General features: G+C 43.4%; 1 protein-coding gene across 4 annotated transcripts in view; it reads right to left on the bottom strand.

Moving 5' to 3' along the window:
- The window catches only part of lbx2 (ladybird homeobox 2), a 131,885-nt gene that overhangs the window by 37,796 nt on the left and 69,791 nt on the right, over positions 1–24,298 (bottom strand). The window contains exon 3 of one of the 4 annotated variants that reach the window (XM_047334513.1): positions 15,400–15,483. The exons of the other annotated variants lie outside the window; for them this stretch is intronic. The gene's annotated coding sequence lies outside the window, so the exon portion shown is untranslated. The remainder of the gene's footprint in view (positions 1–15,399; positions 15,484–24,298) is intronic. 4 annotated transcript variants of the gene reach the window in all.

Raw genomic sequence — 24,298 nt, 5'->3', positions numbered from 1 at the left:
AAATCACGACTAGTGAATGGATGTGCGTTATGTTCATGGATCAATCTTCGGGTTGCAGCCGAGACCTGTTGAAGTTTTGTGTAATTAGCATGTTTTTTTCATTGACTCGACCTTATTGAAGTAACAACAGAGTAAAGAGCAAATGTATCATGTCGCTTACTTTATGAACAGCAGACACAAAATATTAGAAAAAGGCCAATTTGCATTTTTGCACAGACACAATACTTATACAATACAAGCATAACCTACTGTCTTGCCGTATATGTGTGTGTGTGTGTGTGTGTGCGCGCGTGTCGTCTTTGTGTCGGAGCTTCGCCTAACACTTTGACGAGAGCGGCGAGATTCACCACAACAGGTGTCGGGGAGCAGGAACGGCGGAGGTCACGGCTTTCACATTTGGCTTGCTAAAGACTGGCGACTGGAAACCTGCGGCAAGAAAAGAATCCAGGATACTAAAGCATGTGATTTATCTCCTCTGCCAGAAGAAGTCTGCCAAAGGCCGCAAGAAAAAAACATAAAAATAAAAAGACGGGCCGCCAGGGTTTAGAAAACACTGTTGTCGACTCTGTCGTCGGTGTTTTAATCCCAGTGTGTCCACTGGACTGAGCCTTTATTTAAAAAATTCTTTATTACACATTAAAGCCGACAAAGGCCAGTTTTCCCGTCTACTTCTAGATATAGAGAGTGGAAATTCCGTGACAGATTTTAAAGGAAAAAAGGGGAATTTGATAATATGAAAAAATGAGTATTGAATTTATCTGACAGAAAAAAATAGGGATTAACATTTTTGTTCGTTCACCTTTCTGAGGAACAGTTGTAAAATGGGAGAATGGAAAAACAGAAAGCAGGAAAATTAAAAAATTTGAACACTTAAGAATCAACAAGTATAAGAAATAGTGTGACATCATACAGATACTGTATGTGAGGTATTTCATAAAGAGGTGAATCTCCTGACCAGGGATAGTTGTTTTAAAAATTCCTGCTAATGACGAGTTTGATTTCATTGTCTAAAGCGTAATGAGAAAGCACGCACACGCGCACACACACACACACACGCACGCACGCACGCACGCACGCACGCACACACACAGGCCCGTGAATTGTCTTTGCTGCTTTATTGATGAACCTACAACCACAAAGTGACATTGGAGATTCATTTGCTCACTGTTTACAAACTGAACACACACACACACACACACACACACACACACACTCGCACACACACACACCCACCCCACAGCCATTAACCGTCAACTATCCCCCCCATCAGTCGTGATTGGAAGTGGTGGCAGTTTGTGTATTTGTGCTCATGTGCCAGAGATGAGGGGGGTGGGAGGTGCAGTAGAAGGAACAGCCAACCAAATAACTTTGAGCTGTCACCACTGAATAAAAAACCCCCACCACGAACACACACACACACACACACACACACACACTCGCACCCTCCGCCACCGCCACCCTTGCCCCTGTCCCCCAAGAGGCGGCATACGGCTGTCATCGCCCCAAAACAAGATGTCGTGTCAAGGCAGTGAAATTACACAATAACGAGGCCCACTTGAGATTAGGCTAATGAGAAAAATCAAAACACAATTTAATTCTTGTCAGCGGCGAGGCGTCTTTAAATTACCTCTCGCCGTAGCATGCTGATTAAGAGAAGTCTGCCAGTCAGCCGGCTGCCCACTATAAATAGCCCCCGGGCTTTCTGGATCGCGGTCGGCTTTCTTCATCGCGGGGGGATATTAAGTGCAGATGGACACACGCATGCACGCACACACACGCATACACACACACACACACACACACACACACACACACACGCACTGATAACAACGAGCTTGTTACACAAACTTTTCCCCCTGATTGAAAATCACAGTGATGTTTTTTGCGATACCGCAAATTACCAAAAATTCCGCCAGGGACATTAACCCTACTCAACGCTATTTATTAGTCTCTGTATTAAATCAATCACTTATCACGGTATCTGCAACAATCTTGCGTCAACCTCCACACCCTCGTTCATGTTTCAGCCTGTTACTTGCAGGTACTGTACCTACTGCTTTGTAAAAATGGTCCGGTACAAATGGAATTTCTGTCCACTACATTTGTTAAAGATGCAGTGTGTAATATTTAGGAGAACTTATTCACAGAAATTGAATATATTGTTCATAACTATGTGCTCATATATGTATAATCACCTGCAACAAAGAACCGATGTTTCTTCGTCAACCTTGAATGAGTTAAATATAGTGACATGAGGTGGACCCGACCTCCGTGTGAGTCGCCATGTTTGTTGAATACGGTTGTTGCACAAAACGGTTCCAGAATACGTCGCATTCGCGTTGAATTTTCAGACGCTGCCGGAAACCAGAATTGGAATCAGAGGTGCGCCTCCATAAAGTGTCCCCTGTCGGTTGTTGAAGTTGGTTGCGGTTTGCCACTTTACCACCAGATGCCCCGAGAGAAGCGCAAAACTGGGGCTTTAAGTGATCTCCGCCAAGGAGGTTATTTTTTCAAAAGTCTTGTTTGTTGGTTTATTTGTTTGCAGGATTACACAAAAACTACCAATTTCAACCAAGCTCCAAGGATTACACTTTGGTGCAGATTTGGAATAATAGACGGATCAAGAAATGTCTTTTCACTTTTACTATGTTTTGTCACAAATGGATCATTTCAGACCACTTCCCTTTATTTCTTGTATTTATGAGAAGATATATTTTTACCACAAGAACAACAACAATGGAATTTGACCAGCATTTCACACGAGTCCAGACGACATCATCACCTTTGAATAAACTGAGGCCGGTCGAGTTGCTCACTATGACGACAAACATGGAGGACGGAATGTTGTGAATGTTTTTGGACAGCATGTATTTCAACTATCACGTTTGCTAGTTAGCAAGTTCTGTAGAACACACTTATTTTTCTTGCGCACCGAGTGTGTTTTACTTTTTCGTAGAAAGACACTTTAAAAGAGCGATTGCGTTGCGTTACACAAGCTATAGCAGAACGATGGCTACAGACCCGATGTCGCGAAATTAAGCCAAAGAAGAAGACGGGGGACAGTTCCAAAAAAAATAACTATTTTCAAACATTAAGCTGCACAAAATAAATTGTCAGTGACTTTTCTCTAGCTTGCAAACCATTTGACTTTAGTTTAAGGTTACACGATCTTCAACGACTGAGAAACAACTTGGACGATTTCATCTCTTTCAGGATGTGAGAGTCAAACTCAACATTGATAACAGGGACTGTTTTTTAATCATCTTACCCTGAAGCCTTCTCCCCCCCCCCCCGCCCTCCCTCTGAGCTTTTTACCAACACGGCATCTGCAGTTTGCTTCCACTTTTGATGTCACGATGGTAATTAACTGGCAAAACGTAAGCTGCAGCGTGTCACGATACGGCCACATCACTATTCCCCAAACAACCTGCGAGCATATGGCAGCGAATGTTACATTCCCCTAATAGCCCCAGAGAGCAGCCGGCGCTGCCGTCGAGAAAGGAAGAGGGAAGGTTGGGCGGCGACGGCGGCGAAATCGAACAGTCGAGCATTATGATCTTGCAGGGTTCTGCAGCGCTCGGGGCTCAAAATTCGAGATAGTCACAAGGCGCCGTATAATTAATTAATGTATTTTTTCACTGGCGGCACGAGAAACCGCCTCGGTGTGCTGGGGCACTGCCTTGCTCAAGGACATGGCAGTAGAGTAGTGTGTGGCATCTGCTGCTGGTTTTACCCATCGACTTAGGTACGACCAGGTACGGAAAACGAAGCCAATGCGGAAGTGCCTGAAGCCTGTATTCTCTGGAATCACCAGCAGAGGGCGACTTCACTGGTTGCAAATAGAAGTCAAAGAAAATGACTCTATTTCTCACTCGATTTATAACGTCAGTTGACCTTTTCCTGGGGAGTTTATGGTTTGATTAGTGAAATAAAATAGATGAACAAGCACTGCATACGTTGGAGCGTGGATACAGCGTAATTGACAGCCGGTACTGTCCAATCGGTGCATGGCTGCAGGTGTAGGTGGGCGCGCAGTGGACGAGCTCTCAGTCAGACCACACCCCCTGCTCCTACTTCTGGTTGACAAAAAACAAAACAAGATGGCGCTCGTCAAAACGCTAAACTCCAGGTTTCAAAATGGCCGCCTACAAACCAATGGGGGACGTCACGTGGGTTGTCAAACCTTTGTATTACATCATTTTAGTCAAGTTAAATTTGTAAGTAATTTGCTGTGCACCGGATGTTACTGTATCTATTTAGGATGAGAAATCAATCAATCAAGTCGGGCGCAAGTAAAGTATGTTGTTTTATTCATCTTCTTTCGACAAATTGTCTGTTAATTTCAATTCATTCACAAATCGGCAATACTATTTCTGGATCTTGACACGTAAGGATATTTTGTCTTCTAAATTTTTTAAAATATCTTAAACAGGGGCACTTATTTGTCACTGCTGGCAAATATCAACACTCAACACAAAGAGTGTGAATGACTTGTTAAGATGGATATTTCCTCGCCTGGTCAACTGACTCCCCCTTAATTTAAAAAGAAAAATCTGTCAAGTCTCCACGCATAACAGATGAATCTGTATCCAGTATCCGGACAGAGCTCTCTGTCACGTCTCCAAATAAGAGTGACCGGACCCGTGCTCCCCTCCGCCGCCTCCATCTTTTCCGCCGGTTCACCGGGACTTTGATTGCCGACGGCGAGCAGCCAAGCGGCTAACGCCACTTCCACCTCTTTACGTGCTCCGCTGCTCTCCCCCGTCGCCGCTCTCGCCGAGCCATATGGCTCGCGGACACGCTCCCCATTTTTCAGATAACTTCTCAAGCGAGAAGACAGGACACAAACACGAGGAAGATGTACACCCCCCCGGTACCACCGAGCATGGTTAGAAGGATAAACCAGTCGTCATTAGCTGGTGAGGAATCTTTTGGAGCTGGTCCTTAAAGTGAAATTGAGGTTGAGAGCAAAGCTGATGCAGACTGGTTTTTAATTACACTAATTTCCCTCAATGGAGGAACAGTAAACTTTCGCTTCAGCCTTTTAAAAAAAAACAACACTGCAGGTTTGATAAACAGAATAAATAAAACTTTAAAAAAATTGAATATAGCTTTAATATTAATATAAAAGCTTTTATTAGACCAATATAGTGCTCTGGTTTCTACACAACCACGTCAGAAGAACTCATGTAGCCTTTCATCAATACCATGGTTTACTCTGAATTAAGATTTTTACAGTTTCAGCTTCTCTGTTTGCTTCATAGCTGATTTTGTTTGACCAAATTTGAGGCCAACAAACCCTTCCGTTAAAAGCGAGAATCGAATTGTTTCAGCTAATATCAGTTTTGTTAATTGGCTTTTCAAAAAAAAAAAGAAAAGACAATGATCACACTTTGGTCTCTGTCCTTACTGTGACGTAACGTCTGCTACAACTACAACCGCGGCGAAAACCGTGAGCCGCGCCAAAGCTTTCCCATTATCAACGCTTCCCATTATCAACGCTTCCCATGTTTCGAGTCGCTTCATCCATCCTTTGTGCCGCGCATTCCTCAAATAGCTTCATAGCTTCATCCTCCCTGAAAGAAAAAACCCCTCTGAGGGCTCCGCGCCGCTGAAAGAGTTAAGGCTTCCTCTCTCTCCCGACGGCCCCCGATGTTGGCAATGCATGACAGCGCCAGTTGACAGCGCCGGCTATGGATGACAGATGACAGTGGAGGAAGGAGCAGGTTTGGTGTGTGTGGATTGGGGAAGGGGTGTGTGCATGGGGGGGTGATTATGAAGATAAGGTGTCCATGGGAGATCTACGAACACACACACACACACACACACCATCACATCACCACAACCAAGACATAAGCTCGCGCAAGCCTCTCAAAGAGATGCAGACATCGCAGTGCATTCAAACCTATATACGCACACACACACACGACATGCATGCACAATCTACCTCTCTCTCTCATTCTCACACACACACACACACACACACACACACACACACACACACACACACACACACACACACACACACACACACACACACACACACACACACACACACACACACACACACACACACACACACACACACACACACACACACACACACACACACACACACACACACACACACACACACTTCCCCCCCAGGCATCATCCCATCTATTTGACACAGTAATTACAGCACACACTGATTCCAATGATGGATGAACTCCCTGTCTGGGATGCGCAGTCTCTCCTTCCTCCCACTCTCTCTACTCTCTCCTCTCCTTCTCCCCTGTGTTCGCCCTCGTTCTGTCTCCCCACAACCTCCATCATTGTCGTGTCGCACGCACGCACACACAGAGCTCTACTACCTTGGACGTGGCCGTAGGAGGATGTGAGAGATGTTTTGTGACAACGGATATCAGGGATTCCGATGCTTCATAATGAGCTTTTGGGTTTATCAATAAATCTTTTTTTCTTATTTTACATTCTTAAAGTCAATGTTGTTATTCAACATATAAACTTAACTACAATTTTAATTCAGTTGTATTCTTCTGTCAACTCATTTTTAGTCTAATCCGTCATTATCCCTCCGATGCACATTTGCACTGTATGTGTGTACATGCTGCATCTGTGTATCTCTGTCGCTATCTGGCCATCTCTCTAAATTCTTGCACATCTCACCCAGAGGATTAATAAGTATGTCACCGAGAAGGATTAGCGTATAGCCGGCACATTATCCTCTTTCTCTCTTCTCTCTGTTATTGTGTCTCAGCCCCTCTTAGTGTGAAAAATGTGAGGGCCTCGGAGTCGGCGAGGTATTCACGCCACGCTGGCGTAGCAGCAGATGCTCGCTGGCATTTAATTGAGTTGTTAATGCAGCACACAAAAGCAGCCCCCCCCCCCCAATTCAATTCTGCTCTTTTTTCCGTCTCGACCGACTGCCCTCTGCGTCTCATTAAGGGCACACATGGAACACCTGGTGGGGGGGCCGGCGGAGCCGCCGTCACCTCGCTCTCCAATCAAGGTGATGGTCTTCGACGCCGGATGTGACAGTGACGAGTCTTACAGCTCGGAGCTGTACGCCGCAAATCTGTTCGGATACTCTTCAAGCTGGGCTGTTTATCTATCAGGGCTCCTGGTCCAAGAATGTCTCCGACATAATGAGGTCTCGGATAAAGACGACGGTTGGGTTTAAATCGTGCTCAGACTGACAATAGAGCAAATTTTAGACGTGACACGACTGCATGTAAAGTAATGCAAATATAACGAGTGGATGCAAATTTGAATGAATGTGAATTAAGCCAAAGAAAAATTAGACTTTATCCAATTTAACTAAACCTTTGCCAAAGTAACAGAAATGCATTTCCCGCATCTTGGTGAATTCTCAACGTGAACGCACAGAGAAAATCAAAGGTAAATGATAACAGTCAGTTTTGAAATCAAAAAGGAAAAGTTAAAAAGTAAAATTCACACAAGAAAAATGTGGTTGAATCAGTCTGAATGCACCTTGAGACTAAGCAGGTAATGTGGCTCTGATAAATATTGTATTTAATAAACAGTCAATCATTTCACAAACTTGAGATGTTAGAAAAATGTTAATAAAAAAAAAGTGCCATTAAGTCAAGCAGCTTTATTATTATTGTCTCATATACAACACGAATGATGTGTTGATTAAAAGATCAAGTGTTTTAATGTTTGAAGTCTAGTGAAAGAACAATGAATGAGAGCAGATCATGAAAAAATAGTGTGGAAGAGATAAGACTCAAAATATCAAGAATTTTGTTGAAAAATATTATTTTGAAATATGTCAAAAATATTCACCACGGTTCTTTGGTGACTTTGGTTCGTCAGAATCTTGCTAATTCTCACAGATGTAATTGTTTGTGGTAAGAAGATATAATACACAAATTAACATATGCCTTCCACAGTGAGCTGGAGACTGTCCCACAATGCACTGGGTGAAAAATGCGCTGCTGTGCTTATTTAATACCTCCGCTGCTCCTTGTAATTTTAGGCTGCTGTTGTGACCTTTAATCTTTATTCACCAGATTTGATCCATTTTATTCTGTATTTCTTTGTCTTATGTCATTTCATAGACCACATTTAAAAAAAGAATTGTATTCTCATTAAGTGTTGCACAGATAAAGGTTATTATTGCTGCTATTGAGTAGCGAGGGGGAGTGGAAGTAAGGATGAGGGAGAGGCGGCGCGGGGGAAAGGAGGGTTGTCGCCTCGGGCTACGAGCGAAGCGACGCCGCGTACGAAAAGGTCCGTCCTGCCCCGTCGTCACCGCCTGGCCGAGGAACCAGCCACCCCTGACGCATCAAAACCTGTCAGAGGGAGACACGGCGAGGTCACGGCGAACGGGACGGGCGACCTTCTCGACGCCTGCTGATGTCTTTTTCATTAGCCGGCGAGGGGAGGGTTGTGGGGGGACAGGGGGGGGGATGGCGATGCGGTCCGCCGCCCAAGCGGATTGGCCCCGAAATGCAAAGCAATCGAGGCTAATGTCATTGCCCGCGCAAATGAACGCGAGTGCCGCAACGCTGTGAGTGTTGCTATTCATATGGAGTGTGGGTTCTGCGAGGAATTGTCTAATCCCCTCAAGCATTTTATGATCTATGTAAATGCGGGAGGGGGTTGTAACTAAAAGGATGATTAAACTGTCAAGTGTTAGATGCGAAACTATCTTCAGTGGCGGAATTCCCAGTCTGACGAACGAACTGACGAACACTTTGAGTTCGAGATCGTCGGAGTTGTAGCGTGGCACAGGAAAAACATTTAACTGTTGCGTCGTGGATAAACTGTAAAACTGGTGTGTTTGTGCGTCGATTCATCACGTGCAAGTTGTTACGTGTGAACGAGCTAATGTAGCCTTTCCTTTTCATCGACATCTTCTGAGCACGAGCTAATGATTATTCAGAGTAATTGGGGGGCTAATCGTTGACTCAGATACATCACCAGTCAATAGCAGCATTTCCAGACTCATTAGAGCTTCGTTCCTCCCGTCAGGATGCTACAGTGCAGTTTGAAATCTCCAATATTCTTTGCATTGGAGCATGTAATTACTAAAGAACATCTGCTGGAACAAGAATACACAACTAATGGTTATTTGTATGGTTTTATGCTTAAATACAGTATAGATAGATAGATAGATGCACAATGTCACGAGAGCCGCAAGAGTTAATCGATTACTAAATTAATCGCCAGCTATTTTGATAATCGATTAACTGGTTCAAGTAAATTGAAGGAAAAAAAAGTCTTAATTCTCTGATTTCAGCTTCTTAAATGTGAATATGTTCTGGTTTCTTTGCTCCTCTGTGACAGTGAACTGAATATCTTTGGTGTGTGGACAAAACAAAACATCATCTTGGGGGGTTTGGGAAACACAATCCACATTTCCCACCATTTTATGGACCAAACAACGAATCGATTAATCGAGAAAATGAGCGACAGATGAATCGATTATGAAAATAATCGTTAGTTGCAGCCCTAAATGTCACATATAAGGAAAGAAGTTAAATACAAAGACCGAAAAATAACAGTTAGCAGTTAAAGAAAGGTGCAGTGACAGAGGTGATTACAACACTGCACGTTGACTAAATCTGATGTATTTCAAAGGTACTGAATATTGTCAAGTATTGACACTGTGCTCCAATGTGTTTGTTATTTTATTTTCAAAAATCTACACTCGACTCGCATCCAACCCCGGAGTGAAGCCAAATATCCTTCAGCTACTGGTCATTCCGCCGAACCTAGCGGGAATAATTTGGCCATGGCCGCGGCCGTAACGGCTTAACTGCCCGCACAGCTTCGCATGAGTCACAGCCACACAATGGCTCCGCCGGCCCCTCGTATAACTGGGACCTTTTCCGCCTCAGATATTGCAGGGGACTGGGGAAAAGGCAAACGCTTCCAGGGAGGATGTGAACATGGGCCGTGGGCACATTGTTGGCCTTGAGTCTCACCGCGCTCCCGGTCTTCCAGGGCTCTTGGAGTAGAAACGAGGAGGGGGTGGGGGGCGTAGTTGGTAGTCTACTCCTGCGGTTTCCTGTTCGCATGGCTTTTAGACCTACAAGACACCAGGGACCCGGCCACTGTGTAAGAATATTCGCAGGAGGGCGAGTAAATCCCCCCTTGACGTCAGCGGCGTGTCGGGTTCGCGTGATGTTGTCGACGGCGGCGGGGGGACCGGCGAGAATGGATCGGCCGTTTCCCCCCCGACGGCGTGACTCAGCGCTGTCTGTTTACAGAGGGAGACTACGAGCCGCTCGCTTCCTCCTGAATCACCGCAAGGCCAAATAAATGTGTGCGCTCCGTCCTGCAGCCAACAGCCAATGGCAAATGGTAAAAAAACAGATAACTTTTCCCGATTTTATTGACCCAGAAGTGAAATTGTAAATCATTTAATGGCATTTATGGGGTTTAGTTTTTTATCGTCATGAACTCTTAACAACAGCTCGCACATTAAGTAACGAGGAAAACATGCAATTCTTGAATGGTAAGAATCCGTAGAGGGAGAATTTTTAAACAATACTGTAAATATCCTCTAAAGATAAATATGAATTACAGTATACAGTATTTGTATTGTTTATATCTAAAGAGCTGCAATCAACCTTTTTTAAAAAAAAAAAAAGATTTCCAAACTCTCCCCCGACTAATGTCAGCGTTGCATAAATCTTGGAAGCAATTGTCATCACCTCAGGAGAGGAAAACATTTTCTCGCTCTGTATCCTTGTCATGTTTGCACATTGGCATGACCCCCTATTGTTGCGCGGGGGCCGAGCGCAGCTCTTTGATGCGCTAAGTGATTTACAGAGCGAGAGAACATAAACAAATGGTTCATTCAGGACGCTGGGCAGGAAGTGCCATTCCAACTTCAAACAGGAGCTCCGAGAAAAAGACAGAAAAAAAACACAATAGTCCCGAGTCGATTTCTCTCCTGTCATTATTTTTCTTTCACTGAGCCCGGTGGCACAAATGGCTTCTTTTTTTTCTTTCTTTGGTGTCCTATTTTTTTGCCTCTTATAAGTCATGCATCCACATGTATCCATCCTCCCTCAAAATTATTCTTCTCTCATCTACTTGTATGGTGAAAACCCAAGGATGAGGTGGGCACAGAGAGGCCCCCCCCCCCCCCCCCCTCTGAATTGAGTTTGTCCTCATTGGAAGAGCTCATATTAAACTAATATTTCTTTATTGCCACTTATCAGTAGTTTCTCCAACTCATACAAAAAGTAATGTAGAACTTAAGATAACCCAGGATGGTTCTTGTTTTCTGTTACTTTTTTTTATCAGTTACAAGGTTGAGCATGATGAGAGATTGTTTTTTATCCTTAGCAATTCTTTCGGTTCAACACGAAGAGCACGTTTGCACGACCACACATTCATGTTATGTAGTTAGTTGTGGCAAGATCAATTACGACAAACGACTGGGGGACATGGAAAAACTGCAAGAACAAAACCCCCTAAATGACAAAAGTCATTTTAGTTGACAGAAATATAAAAAGCCGAAAGCTCTGGTACAAAAAAAGTTACCTCTTCAGCAATGTGTGACAAATATATTAATAATTTCTGCTCTCATGTTAAGAGCCCATGGCAATTTTATATACATTTTGATGGTGGTAAAATCAACCACTGTCTTTTCAGAAATGTTCAATCAGACCTCACAAAAAAAAAAATCCAATTGGTTATTAAATCAAAAACACTCGTCATTTATGCAATATTGAAGACTCTGCTTCTGAAACATTTCCATGAGACCTTTCACATTCCCAGGTGAGGGCTGAAGCTCATGAATCTTAATATAACGGCATTGTTAAATGTCCGATTGATTCGGCGTCCACACCCCTCATACTGTCTTGTGCCAATGAGGATGCGCAGAGTAAAAACGGTGGCTGCGCGGGGGGGGGGGGGGTCGGCGGGGGGTTTGCCCTTTAAATCAGCATCCTGTTGTGTTACAAAGTGAGAAATAATCATTCATTAACCCCCCTGACCCGCACAGAGGAGGGGCAGGAGGTTCAGATCAAGCCCCCCATCCCCCCCCCCCCCCCCCCCTCCCCCCCCCCCCCCATATTGTGTCGTCCTGCTCGCCGCAGCTGGGTCAAGCCGATTGACAATGCACATAATGATCTTAAATGGATTAACTGGCCAAACACGCCCCCAAAGTTTCCTTTTCAATTATGAAGTGGATCAGTTTATAAAAATGGAGCACGGTGGCGGAGAGCAGGGGCCAGCAGAACCCCAGGGGATTACAGGGTGTGTGTGTGTGTGTGTGTGTGTGACAGAGAAAGAGGGAGGGTGGAGAAGAGATCGGTGGTGGCGGCCTTCAGAAAAGGCAGGGACCCACTTGGAAAGGTGTATTATAATGGGACAGGGTAGATGAGGGCTGAGAGGGAGGGATGGTGAGCTGGTGTATGTGTCAGCGTGTGTGTGCGCGTGTGTGTGTGCATGTGTGTGTGTGCATGTGTGTGCATGTGCGTGTGCCTGGGGGGGTCTCAGACATGTCATCTCTCAATAAGCTCCCTGAGGTACAGAGTTTATTGTCACAGTGAAGAGGCTGACAGACAAGTTAATCAATCTGGCAATTTGGTGTTGTACGCACCCACACACACACCCACCCACCCACCCACCCACCCACCCACCCACACACACACACACACACACACACACACACACACACACACACACACACACACACACACACACACACACACACACACACACACACACACACACACACACACACACACACACACACACACACACACACACACGAACAGACACACGAACAGACACACACACACACTGAGGTGGTTGTGTTTGTACTGCGACGTTTTTGCTTCAGTTGTTAAACAGCAGGTGGAAGTTATCTTCTTGTTATCTCAGCCTTTTCTCACAGACACAGTGAACTGAAGCCGTCGCGTCCTTCCGTTAAGGTTCCTGTAAGTGTTAACTAATGTGAAAAATTCTGTTGTGTTTTTTACGTTCAAGTATTTAGCTAATTTCTCAAGACCTAAAAGTAATTATTTTGCGTCTGATATGTGATGACGCCTATAAATGAAACTGTTTAAAAAAAAAAATCTAATAATACATTTAAAAGATCATTTAAATAGGTTTTTATATCTGAAAGTACCATAGATAAATAATTTAGCGATGTGCTCAGTGGACATCGGGTGAATAATTTGCAGTTTTTTCTGTTCATCCATTCTGTTCAATTTCTTAAATGTACAATGTCGTCCGCATTTTTCCTTCATTTTCTTCACTTTAAGTGTTTATGAGCTTTGAAAAAGAAACAATAAAAAAAGAAACATTGAACCATTAACCATTATCTTGCAGCAGGAAAAACAATTGCATGTACATTTGGGAGTGTGGGGGGAAAAAAAATAGAAAATATAAATTCTGGGTATTTTTCTGTAAATCTCAGTCGGAACTAAAAACAATGAATAACCACTGATGCATTTTTTTGGAGTTTTATATATTTGTCACAATTCTCCTGTAAAGTACAACATCAATCAAATACACCGAAGCTGCTCAATACTGTTGTCAAGGCCCTCTTGATAAATAGCGGTGCTCAGAAATGATCCGGAGGACAAACAAGCTTGTACTTAAGGGGAAAAAGCAACATCGGACGGTGGTTTCGGTTTTTGTTGTATTATTTATGGTGATATTATTTATTACCTATTAATGTTGACGTTGTCAATACTTAGCGAGAAATAGTGCTCCCTACTGAAACATTCGAGGCATGTTTTTTGGGGGTGTAGTTCTTTGGTCCTTGTTTGGTTTTTAAACACATCATTGTGTGTGTGTGTATGTGTGTGTGTGTGTGTGTGTGTGTGTGTGCGAGCGTCTGCATGCATCCTTTGCTGCACGTTCGAGTGTTACGTGATCTAAGTGGGTTGTGAAGTGCGCCGCAGAGTTGACCGCTGCACTGTGCGGCCGGCTGCTGTGACAGCTTTGATTAATTTGATAATGATGACCTGTTGTGGCATTTTGTGCTAAGGTAAGCACAGCTGTCTGCCCGGGTCAAGAGGAGTAGGAGGGGGGGGGGGGGGTCACAGTGTAAGAGAGTTAACTTTGTTAATGGAGACACGGCCGGAGGGGGAGACTCCGATCAAGGACAGGGATCAATGAAAGAGTCTTGTAATGAAATGGACAGTAACCTTGACGAGGACGTAGGTCATCACACAGTGACTCTAGTCTGCCACTTCCTTTCCTAGTCTTTCTCTCTTAGAGTGTTTTTCTGTACATGCATACTCACAAGTATTACGGATTCTGTAGCATCTGTTGGTACATTTACGATGACATTTCTTTGCTCCCTGCAGCACATCTATTCGCCGGCACGGTCCCCGAGTCCGAGTGGAAAGCTGCCGTTTCCCGTCGAGCTTTGGCCCACGCTGCGACGGGTTGGGGTTTTTTTTTCTACTCTTCCTGACTTTCTTAACTGGGAGGAGACGGAGACACTCGATAGCCGTCCGGGTGCCGGACAGTGAGTCATCCCTCCTCCAGCGTCGACTGGAACTTGAACCTTTAATCCCGAGGATCTCAGAATCCGGAGGGTTGCAGATTCCTTTATCATTTACATTAATCTCAGGCATTTGCACCATGCCACGAAGACACAGGCTCCACTTACTTAACTGACACAGAATAGGGCAATAGCCATGGTGATACTTGACTGGTCTCAGCCACACAACCGTATCACGCGCTCGGTTGTAAATAATAATGTAATAAGATTGGCCGCGGACGCAGGTGTTTAACGTCATCCGCTCGGCAATGAAATCTGATTTCATAATGAGGTTTTTCTTCATTTAGAGTCATAATTATCAGCCAAACAAAAATAGTTTGATTTTTTTTTTACTTTATAGTAGTTTAACTGATTTCTAACATCAACCGATCGAAAGCTTTTAATCAGTAAGACGTTAACGAAATCCTACCTTGATTCAAATGATAAAGCTCCTCTGTGCTGAAGTTTTTATTACTACCTCAGAAGTAAAGATCTGCAGCTCTCACCTAGAGCTAAAAGTTCAACGTCGTCTCTCGCCAAGCCCTTTGAAGTGATCCCTTCAGGAAGAAAAACTCCAACACTTGTCCATAAACCATGCCAGGCCCTGTACCAATGCCCATATGTGAAATCAATACCTATTTCGAAAAACCAACCCCTCCAAAACTACACCACCACTTTCGCGTTACACACGCCGTAATCTGCCTCCTGAACTCCATAAGACTCGCCGTGAAATAAATCGGCTATCGGGAAGACGACTTGTAAATAAATCTTTCGCCTGCATTTGTGGGGGGAAAAAAAGATCTGGATGAAAACGATGGCGAAGGACATCCAATCTGCTCGTTGGAAAACGCCGCATCGGTGTAATTCAAGACAACGCAGCAGCTGTAAGGATGACATTGATCGTTTCGAAATACCTCTTTTTTCCACTTCTTGATATCGGACCGCTGTGGCTGCCGGAGATTTCTTTACCAGGAAACCAAAGAAAGCGGCGGCTTCCCCTGAAACGTTTGATCAGAGACACATACAGAGGGGAGCAGAAGTCACATGTTGGATTCATCTCAAGAGTTACTGCGCCACCTCAGACTTCAAATGTCTGGCTAACGTCACTTTGTGACACGGATCATTGTGACAGTCACAAACCCAACCTGTGGAAGTGGATCGTCGCAGCACGAAAAATCCATATACATCTTTGTGAGAAGGGTAATTTCTGCGGATCCCAACAAACAAATTGACATTCACCACAGTTAATATGAAAGTGTTAATTTGCCGTAGCGCACGCTCACAGTTTCGTGGCCCGATTACATGTTGCTCTCTGTGTCACACCACGGGAATGTTAATTCAGCCTCAGTTTGCACAGCGGAGAGGGTGGTCGGGAGGATACGGCCTCCCAGAATAGTGGAGCTTTGTAATGGACCGGCCCCCTACCGCGGTGAGTATTTGCTAATGGCCAGGATGATGCCTCCTCCCCAGTAGGTACCGCCTGCCGCAACAGTCAGCGAGTTAAATGTGGACAGTTGTATGAAATATTTTGGTGTCGTTGCGGTGCACATACCAGTCTTAGTAATGATCTCTTATAATAGATGGGGGGGGGGGGGGGGGATGTCTGTAATCATTTAAGGTTGAAATGGGACAGGCTTTGTTTGAATTATTATTTTTATTAGTAGTTACAGAAGTAGTAATATTAATTATGGTGTGATCATGGTCTGGACTGTCAGTACTGAGAATTTGTCAAGCACCAAATCACAGGGAACTTTACATTGTAGGGTCAAGACCTTAGAATATGATTAAGACAAAAGCCAACAATTTCTCACAATGAGCAAACACTTTGCAACAAGGATGCTAATATATGGGGTCTAGGAATCTAGCTACTAAATATATAATATTAAGAGAGAACAGTATTAACATCGATGACCTTGCGACCTGTCCGGGGGTGTTGCCACCCCTCACCCAATGTCAGCTGGGATTGGCTCCGGCCCCTACCCCCGTCGCGACCCCCCGTAATAGTTCTGCTGGTTTTTTTGGTAATAACACGAATTAATTAAAAGTACACAATGAAGATTTTTTTTTTAAAACAATCAGCCTTTTGTCCAGATTCAGGGATATAGCCACTGATATTGCCACTGCTCTGTATATCGTATTTATATACCTTTGTTTTTTATTTAATGTTCTTTTTTTGTTATATTTTGTACATACTAACTTTGTAAATTTCTTTATATACTCTTCTGTCCACTTTGCTGCTGTAATGCCCGGATTTCCCCATTGTGGGACGAATAAAGGTATATCTTATCTTATCTTAGATTATAATAACATAAAATTGGTAACTTGATATAGCTCCAGTCTAACTGGGTTTCATATTGAGAGGGTCACTGAATCAAATTATGTCAACGTTTTCCTTGAAATTTGAGGATTTTCTATCTGCTCCTGATGCTTGGCCTGTTGTGTAGAAACACACTGAAAGAGGTTAGTTGTAGTACTTTCACTATCAATTGTAGACTATGGGGTTCTCATACACTGACATGCTGCTGCCCCCATTCAGTCCCATTGAACACTCACCACTGCAACCAATCTGTATCAACACATCCCTCGGTGCTAAATCGCCATTGTCCCATCCATGCTAGTCTGGCCTGACCAGCTTAACCTGGGACAAATATCATACATGAGTAATAGTTATTGGCCATCTCAATCGTCACAATTCAACAGCTATACCTCATGTTCAAATTGTTTAATCTTGATGATACTCTCTCTGCCAGGTCTCTCTTCAAAAGATGGCATCAGCTCCAGTAAAACAAACACAGAAAGGGTGCACACAGTCTTGAGATTTATCTATCAAGGCAGAAAGACAAGCATCAAGACAGTTAAAGCTCTTTTTGGCTCTTTCTACTGCCAGTTATTTTTCGTTGTATGGTGAAGGGTATTTCTGTGAAAGCAACACTAAGTTTAGAAACAAGCCCGGTCACAGCGCAGGGACCAAATCACCGAAACATTTATCATTTGATTTACAGTCTAATTTATCCCCAACCTCTGAGACCACAAATGGAGATTCCGAAAAAAACATTCAAGAAGCAGAGAGGCTTCTCTCTTTTCCCAAAGTTATTATAGTCATTGAGAACGCAGGTTAAACCCAAGATAGAGGGCCAACCTTAAATATAAAGCAGCAGGAGATGGAAGAGTTGGCTTTCAAAGGGAGATATATGGCCAGTACAAGACCAGGATCAGTTGCTTTGGGAACCTAAAACCTCGGATGACAGTGAGAGCCATTTATAATATTAAGATGAATAGGCTCATCCTGGCAACAGCTGGCATGGCTGGGAGTTTGTCTCGTTTGATGCAAATGAACCAGATCGCCGTGTGTTTAGAGGCTATTTAAAGGCAACACTTTGATTTAAAATAGGAGGAAAACAAACTTGACGGTGCACTTGGTGGTACTGTAGGTCTATATGTAAGTCTTAGTTTTTTTTAAATATCTTCTGGGAAGCACTTTGGGACGTCTCACCTTTTAAAAGGTACCATATAAATAAAGTACTTACTGTGCATCCTAACACAGCAGGGGGAAAAAAAACGAAGGGAAAATAGTTAGGTTTTACTCTGAGTAAAGAGGTCCAGCCTTTTTCTCTGGCTCTTAGTAGTTATCCACCTTGTTGATTTTAGTTTACAGGCCTAATCCTTTACAATTGAAGAGGTATGACAGTGTCAGGCTCACCCCCATTTCGGGAGTATCCCACTGTGGCAGGTAAAATCTCCCAAATCAATAGCACATATGTTCCACATTACAGTGGGAAAAGGACTCCAAAAAGCCCCTTTTTCTCTCCGAGAGTGGCCCACATCGACGACAGACGTGTTCTGATTCCACATATGTTGAAATGTAGAAAGCGTTACATGGCCTCTTTGATACAGGATGATTTATAGGGCCTTGACACCAGTTGCAAATGTCTTCGGCGAGGGCACGGGGAGGCCTTCACTGCAAGTGGATAGTGCCGATCAAGTCACATTCAGGGCCACAACAAAATGGATTGCGTTTCCACTTGGAAGGTTTCTTTTTTGACCTATTGCCTTTTTGTCCCTCGTTTGGTCATTGTTGTCAAATGTCAAGTTGATTCTTTTCCTTAGATGGACAGAAGGAAACAAAAAGAAAGAAAGAAAGAAAGAAAGGATGGCTAAAATTACAACCGTGTGGTATATACTGACAATGCCATCTGGATGAAATGAGGAATTTTAATCGGACATCTCTCAGTTTTCCTGTTGTGCACGGATTTCATGCTCCAATTAGACAGGGTTGTGGCAGATACAAGCAGGGGGGAAGAAGAAGAAACAGCTCGGCAAAATCTCCCCGGTGTACATGAAGGACGCTGCCAAAGTGGGCCGCATTACAAAATGAGGTTGGCTAAGGTCACTGTCTTGCGAAGTATAATTATATCGTAAAACTAAGCCTCTTGCTCCAACATAATGGTAGATAAACAGAGTCTGATTTGTGACACTTCTCAAGTTCGAAATCCAGACTGATGCAGCTAATTCAATTAGCAAATGGGGGATCACTCAGCCCCTTAATAGGGATTTGTGGGGATGAGCGGACTTGTTCTCAAAAATTAATTACATATCACATTTCTTGTGGTCATCAAAGTACCCCGGGGCTAATGGCACGGCTAAATCCATATTCAGCGATGCGCTCATGTTCCATTAGAAATGTCAGTCATTCGCTTGACAGAGCAGTTCAGTAATGTTCGAGGTAGACTCACACCCTTCAGCAAAGGCCCTAGCATGCAAACGAGGTCTTTAGCTACGTCTTCGGGATGGGGTAATTTGGTTTGGAGGGCATATATAAATATTTGAGCACAAACTCCTGGTCAGGTAGAACAGCCACAAACAAACCTGGCTACAAGAGGGCAATTAATATCTACAGTTAGGCCTGACAACCCCCCGAAGGACGTAGTGTAAGTGACAGCATGCAAGCAGAGGCTTAATGTCATTTTGCATCTCCATTACGCCACGCTCTATTGAATAATACCTCAAAACCTGTGCAGCACTGACAATCAGCTGCACGCTAGACCGCGTCACGAACTGCGTGAAGTGTGTGCCTCAGCAACCGCTTACTGTACTGCATTTATTTTAAATGTTGTTTAAGTTTATGATGAGAAATACTTTAAAAGTAGTTGAATATTCTTCTCACCCCTTTTTCGAACATGTAAAGCAAGTGTTGGACAGTTTGTTTTTGCTTTATGTTTTCATTGTTTGTGAATATTACTTTTCTATGTTTGTCCACTTGTTTCATTATTTTCTTTTGTTGTGTTTTCCTTGTAATCAAAGTACCTGAATTCTCTTATATACGTTTCCCTGTATGGGAAATGGGTATAAGGGACAGGTATTAGAGTGAAGAAAAGCCTAGCAAAGTCATATTTGTAGTAATGTTACTCAGAAACCTGGCACAGTCTCTGTAGATTGTGGGTTTAAATTGAAATTAAAAATTTCCTGAGTGACCGAAATTCCCCTTGGGAAGATGATACCTGCTACTGAATGACAGGTAAAAGGTTTTATTTTATCCCTAAGGTTTGTGTTGAGAATGATTGGATCATGAACCAACATACATAACAAAAGCTATTGCTTCTTTCCTGTTAAAATAAAAAAAGTAAAGAAAAAGATGCCTATACAGTGCAGATGCCTTAACTTGTGTTGATGTTCAGTTTCATTCGTAGGTTTATTTTTTGATTGTGCGATTAAAAGTTATTTAAAATAGTAATGTTGCAGGGGTCATTATTTTTCATAACCGCCCTCTAATTGCTCCACTTAAATCATTATATGTTTATGACATTGACACTGCTCTTTAAGGCACAGCTCAAGCTTGAAGAGATGAAGACAACTTTACCACGGGTCACGCGCAACTGCTCTGCGGCTGTGGGCGCAGTACACAGGTATGGTATGGCAAGCGTGTGATAGAAACATGAGCCTGAACCGTAAACGTGCCATGAAGGCTTGGGAATGTCCCGAGTTGCTGGGCTGAGCTCGAGATTGAGTTTTCAGTCAGAGGGTGCATTCATGTATCCTGTCAGTCCAGTTTACGAGGTAGGATAATGACGAAGGGCATTTAGAAACAGCTGAAATGTATAAAATCATTTTTTTAATGTTTTTTCTTCCAACAGAAGTTCCCCTTGATTTTGGAGGTCATTTGGTTTTACGTAGGTGAGCAGCACTGGATATAATATAGCAGGAGAACTTTAATATGTCATAAAGTTTGTATTTTGAAATGACACATTTTTCATTAATAGAAATTATATCCGGTTAGAAGGTGAAAAGAGTAACTTTTAATGAAACTATACCCGAGACAAAGACTTTACCCAATCTTTCCTTTATCTAAGGAGTTTCTTAAGGAAATTATTTCAGCTTTGTTTTAACTGATATTCTAATAAGCAGTCCTTAACGTTTGAACACACAAAGCATTTAATTGGAAGCCAACAAACCCTATATTAAATGTGTTTCTGTCTTCAAGTTGCTTTTGTTTTTAAATCTCAGAAGACAGGGAAGAAGTACACTTTATAAATTTCAACTCACAGTCTTACTGTGACAGTCTGGATCTCTGAACTGACGTGGGCTTTTGAGGCACAAGCACTTTTGCTAACATCAAACAAGCGACGGGGACAAAACCAAAGCCCGGAGCTGTGAACACAATGTAGTCTTCACGCTGGCAGGTTGTTTGTTTACGCGTGGCCTTAGATAATTAGTCCAGAAGTAATGACTGCTCTCTGATGACAGCCGCTGAAACCTGATTCCCCGGTGTGACATGCTCTCCCCGTCACTCTCCCCTGCCCAACAACTGCAGTGTGGTTATTTTTTGCCCCGGCTGCTAGCGGGGGCTAACCTGGCGCCAGCCCCTGGGACCTGGTGATCTAAGGGGTCTGACAGGGCCAGCGCTGCCATTCGCCCCTTAACCTCCCAAACCCTTCTGATGCCAAACGGCACACGGAACCCAACACTGAAAACACGGTCATGGCGTCCCCCATTGACAGAAAGAAATAAGAAAGATATCTGAGGTTTGGCTTCAAAGAGTTTAAACTGATTTCCGGTTTGAATGTGTTGCCAAAGTTGAAAAATGTCACTGAAGAGGTTGATACCTGAGTCCAAGTGCATCAACTAAGAACAATCGAGAGACATTGGACAAAAGGTGCTGGTTGAACTTATTCTCACCTATCAGAAACTTTCTATTTGCATTTAATGCTTTAAGAATATTGTTGAGCTTGTTTTTTTTAATTACGTCAGCTTCTCTTTCGATGACTTCGACTGTCCTACAACAGCCTCTTTGCAATGACCAAGCAATATGAAAAACAACTCTCAGAGGTACGTGAATTATCTATCATGTTCTAGAGGGCAGCATCGCACCCGCTGGGTCACAGCTTAGCCGAGGCTATGTAGCTTGATCTTCCTCAAATCTAAAGCAAACAGGCACAACATGGCAATCATGCCACACTAGCACACTGCAGCTTTAGAGGGAAAACAGTGACTTTCCCTGAGCAGCTATCAAAGCTTTGCTGCCCGCCAAGTGCAAAGGCCTCCCAATCCACGGCACTCGTTGAGGGTGAGGAACCTGGCCGGCTCCCAGTCACCATCTGTCCTTTTCAAGACCTTTAACTTCTCTAAGCGGAGATTCTCAACAAATCTGAAACTTTTTTTGAAACTTGCACTGTCATCTAAATTTGACAGCCACAACGTGAGGAGTTTGGATGACACAAACGACAAGGAATGGCATTGCTTAAGCAGCTAAAAGACAGCATGCCACAGACAAGCGTCTTTCTTTTGAAGATGATCCCATGTCTCCGGTTGTCAGTTGTCTTTTGGTTCCCCTGAAAAAATATGCTCTTCAAAGAAGTTAAGGAGGAGGGCACGGCTAGCAAAAGATATTTAATTCATGTTTCTGGTGCTGAAACAAGAAACGTACGTAACTGAAGGTCTATTTCAGGATTGTTTATTGAGCTTGTCATATTGTTGAGTATTTTGAGACATGGAAAGTTGGATCCACTATTTTTTCCCCCCAGGAAATATCAATTCAAAGCTGATTTTTTCAGTGTTAGCTTATTTGTAGCTGTGGCCTCTTAGGTTTTTATGTTGACTATCTCTAAAATGTCTCACTGATTTATTATCAAATATTCAGTCGTGTGAATGATATCCAAGGTTTAAATATATAACCTATATTTGTGCAGTGAAAAGACAACAAATAATTTATCCCCAATGATTTATTTGGTATAAATCTCACGAGCTTGATAACTTTATGTCATGATCTACAGTAGTAACTGACATGAGGCGGGGATGCCCACCACGGATCTCTTTTCCTCTCAAAGGTTTAGAGGTTACATCCTTGCTCTTGAAAGGCAGACACTAACATTTAAAAGGCCTGAAGGACTGAGGGGTTGCCACTTGTGACCTCCAAATGGTATTCATTCCTTGTCGGTCTTGTGTGTGAAACATTTCTGTTGACACCCTGCAATGCGGCGTTGATGAGTTAATCTAGCAGCTGAGTGTGTCCTTTAACTACACCCAACCCCCTGCAGATTTTCAGAAGAAAAACACCCCTTATCTCCACGGGAGAGGGGGCGAAATAGGGGCCACAGTGGCCATAAATTCACAGGATACTAGCGTAAAAGTGTGGCCTCCTTCGTGTACAGAACGCTCTATCATGACTGTGCGCGCAACCTCGCTCAAGAGCGGTCTTAGTCGTAATCGGGTATCCAGTTTAACTGAGGACTTTGGAAGCGTAGAGTATTTTGTATCTTTGTGTTGGGGGGTGGAGGGGGTCTATAAAAGGAGAACACATTCCTCCTCTGGTTGAGCAAGACTGCAAAAGACAAGTGAAGGGCATCGCATAAAAAAATGCCCTGCCCCCTATTCACAATTTTATATAAATTGAAGTTTCTTTGGGACTCCGTAACCGGTATTGACCCATCACACTTGAACCCTAGTACCTAAGCCTGCAGGTCCCAGTGGAGTCAACAGGACCAGGCAGTATTACCGGTGGATATTACTTTAACCATCCTGGACAGGGTCCAGTGTTGCCTGAGATCAGGACAACAAAAATAGGCTTAGGGTATGCTCAGCCCTAAGTATGAAATCCACACTAAGGCTCACTGCCTCATTGTATGTGTGGGCCGCTGTGCGGATATCATTTACTTCTCAGAACCATCTTGTACCCCGGGCTTATTAGACAGTCTTAATAAGGACATCTGACAGCTGAGGCAAGTTCTTCTCGAACCATACCGATGTAGGTTTTAACATACTGATGAGTTGGCTGCCTTGACATCATAGATTGCATTAATGAAAGTGTTTCCATCGGTGGAGGTGTTGTTGCCAGAATGGATAACAACACTAACACTAACACTAGCACATAAAGTCTCAAGTCTTGACACAATATTTGTTGCATCTCTTGTCTGATTGATTTGGGCATTGACCTAACAACATTGTCAACCCTTGGCAAATAAGCTTACTTACTGTTGCATATAAAAAGTCAAATAATAAACCATGTAAGAGCCACACATGAAAACTGTACTAAGAGCATACAGAATGACTGTATACAAGAAAGTTTTTTTTACTGTGGGAAAGTCTGGCTCATCCTCAGCAGGGGTCCTGCTTGGGAAAGGAGTTTGCATGCAAGCTCGATCTGAAGGTGGTAATGACCAGTGTATTCTTTCACACTGACAGCTCCTCTGACATCTTGGAATTCATCTCTTGCAGTGCATATTCACGGGCTTAAGACAGCTCCGTGGTTGCCTCAGGGGTATATCTCACTTACTGTACAGGCAGAAACAGCTGTAAATAGTGATCCGAGTGGCAGAGCAA

The sequence above is a fragment of the Scophthalmus maximus genome, chromosome 9, assembly GCF_022379125.1.
Source record: "Scophthalmus maximus strain ysfricsl-2021 chromosome 9, ASM2237912v1, whole genome shotgun sequence".
Classification (NCBI taxonomy): domain Eukaryota; kingdom Metazoa; phylum Chordata; class Actinopteri; order Pleuronectiformes; family Scophthalmidae; genus Scophthalmus; species Scophthalmus maximus.
Note: the sequence above shows the minus strand (reverse complement) of the source record. Positions and strands in the feature narration are given on the sequence as shown.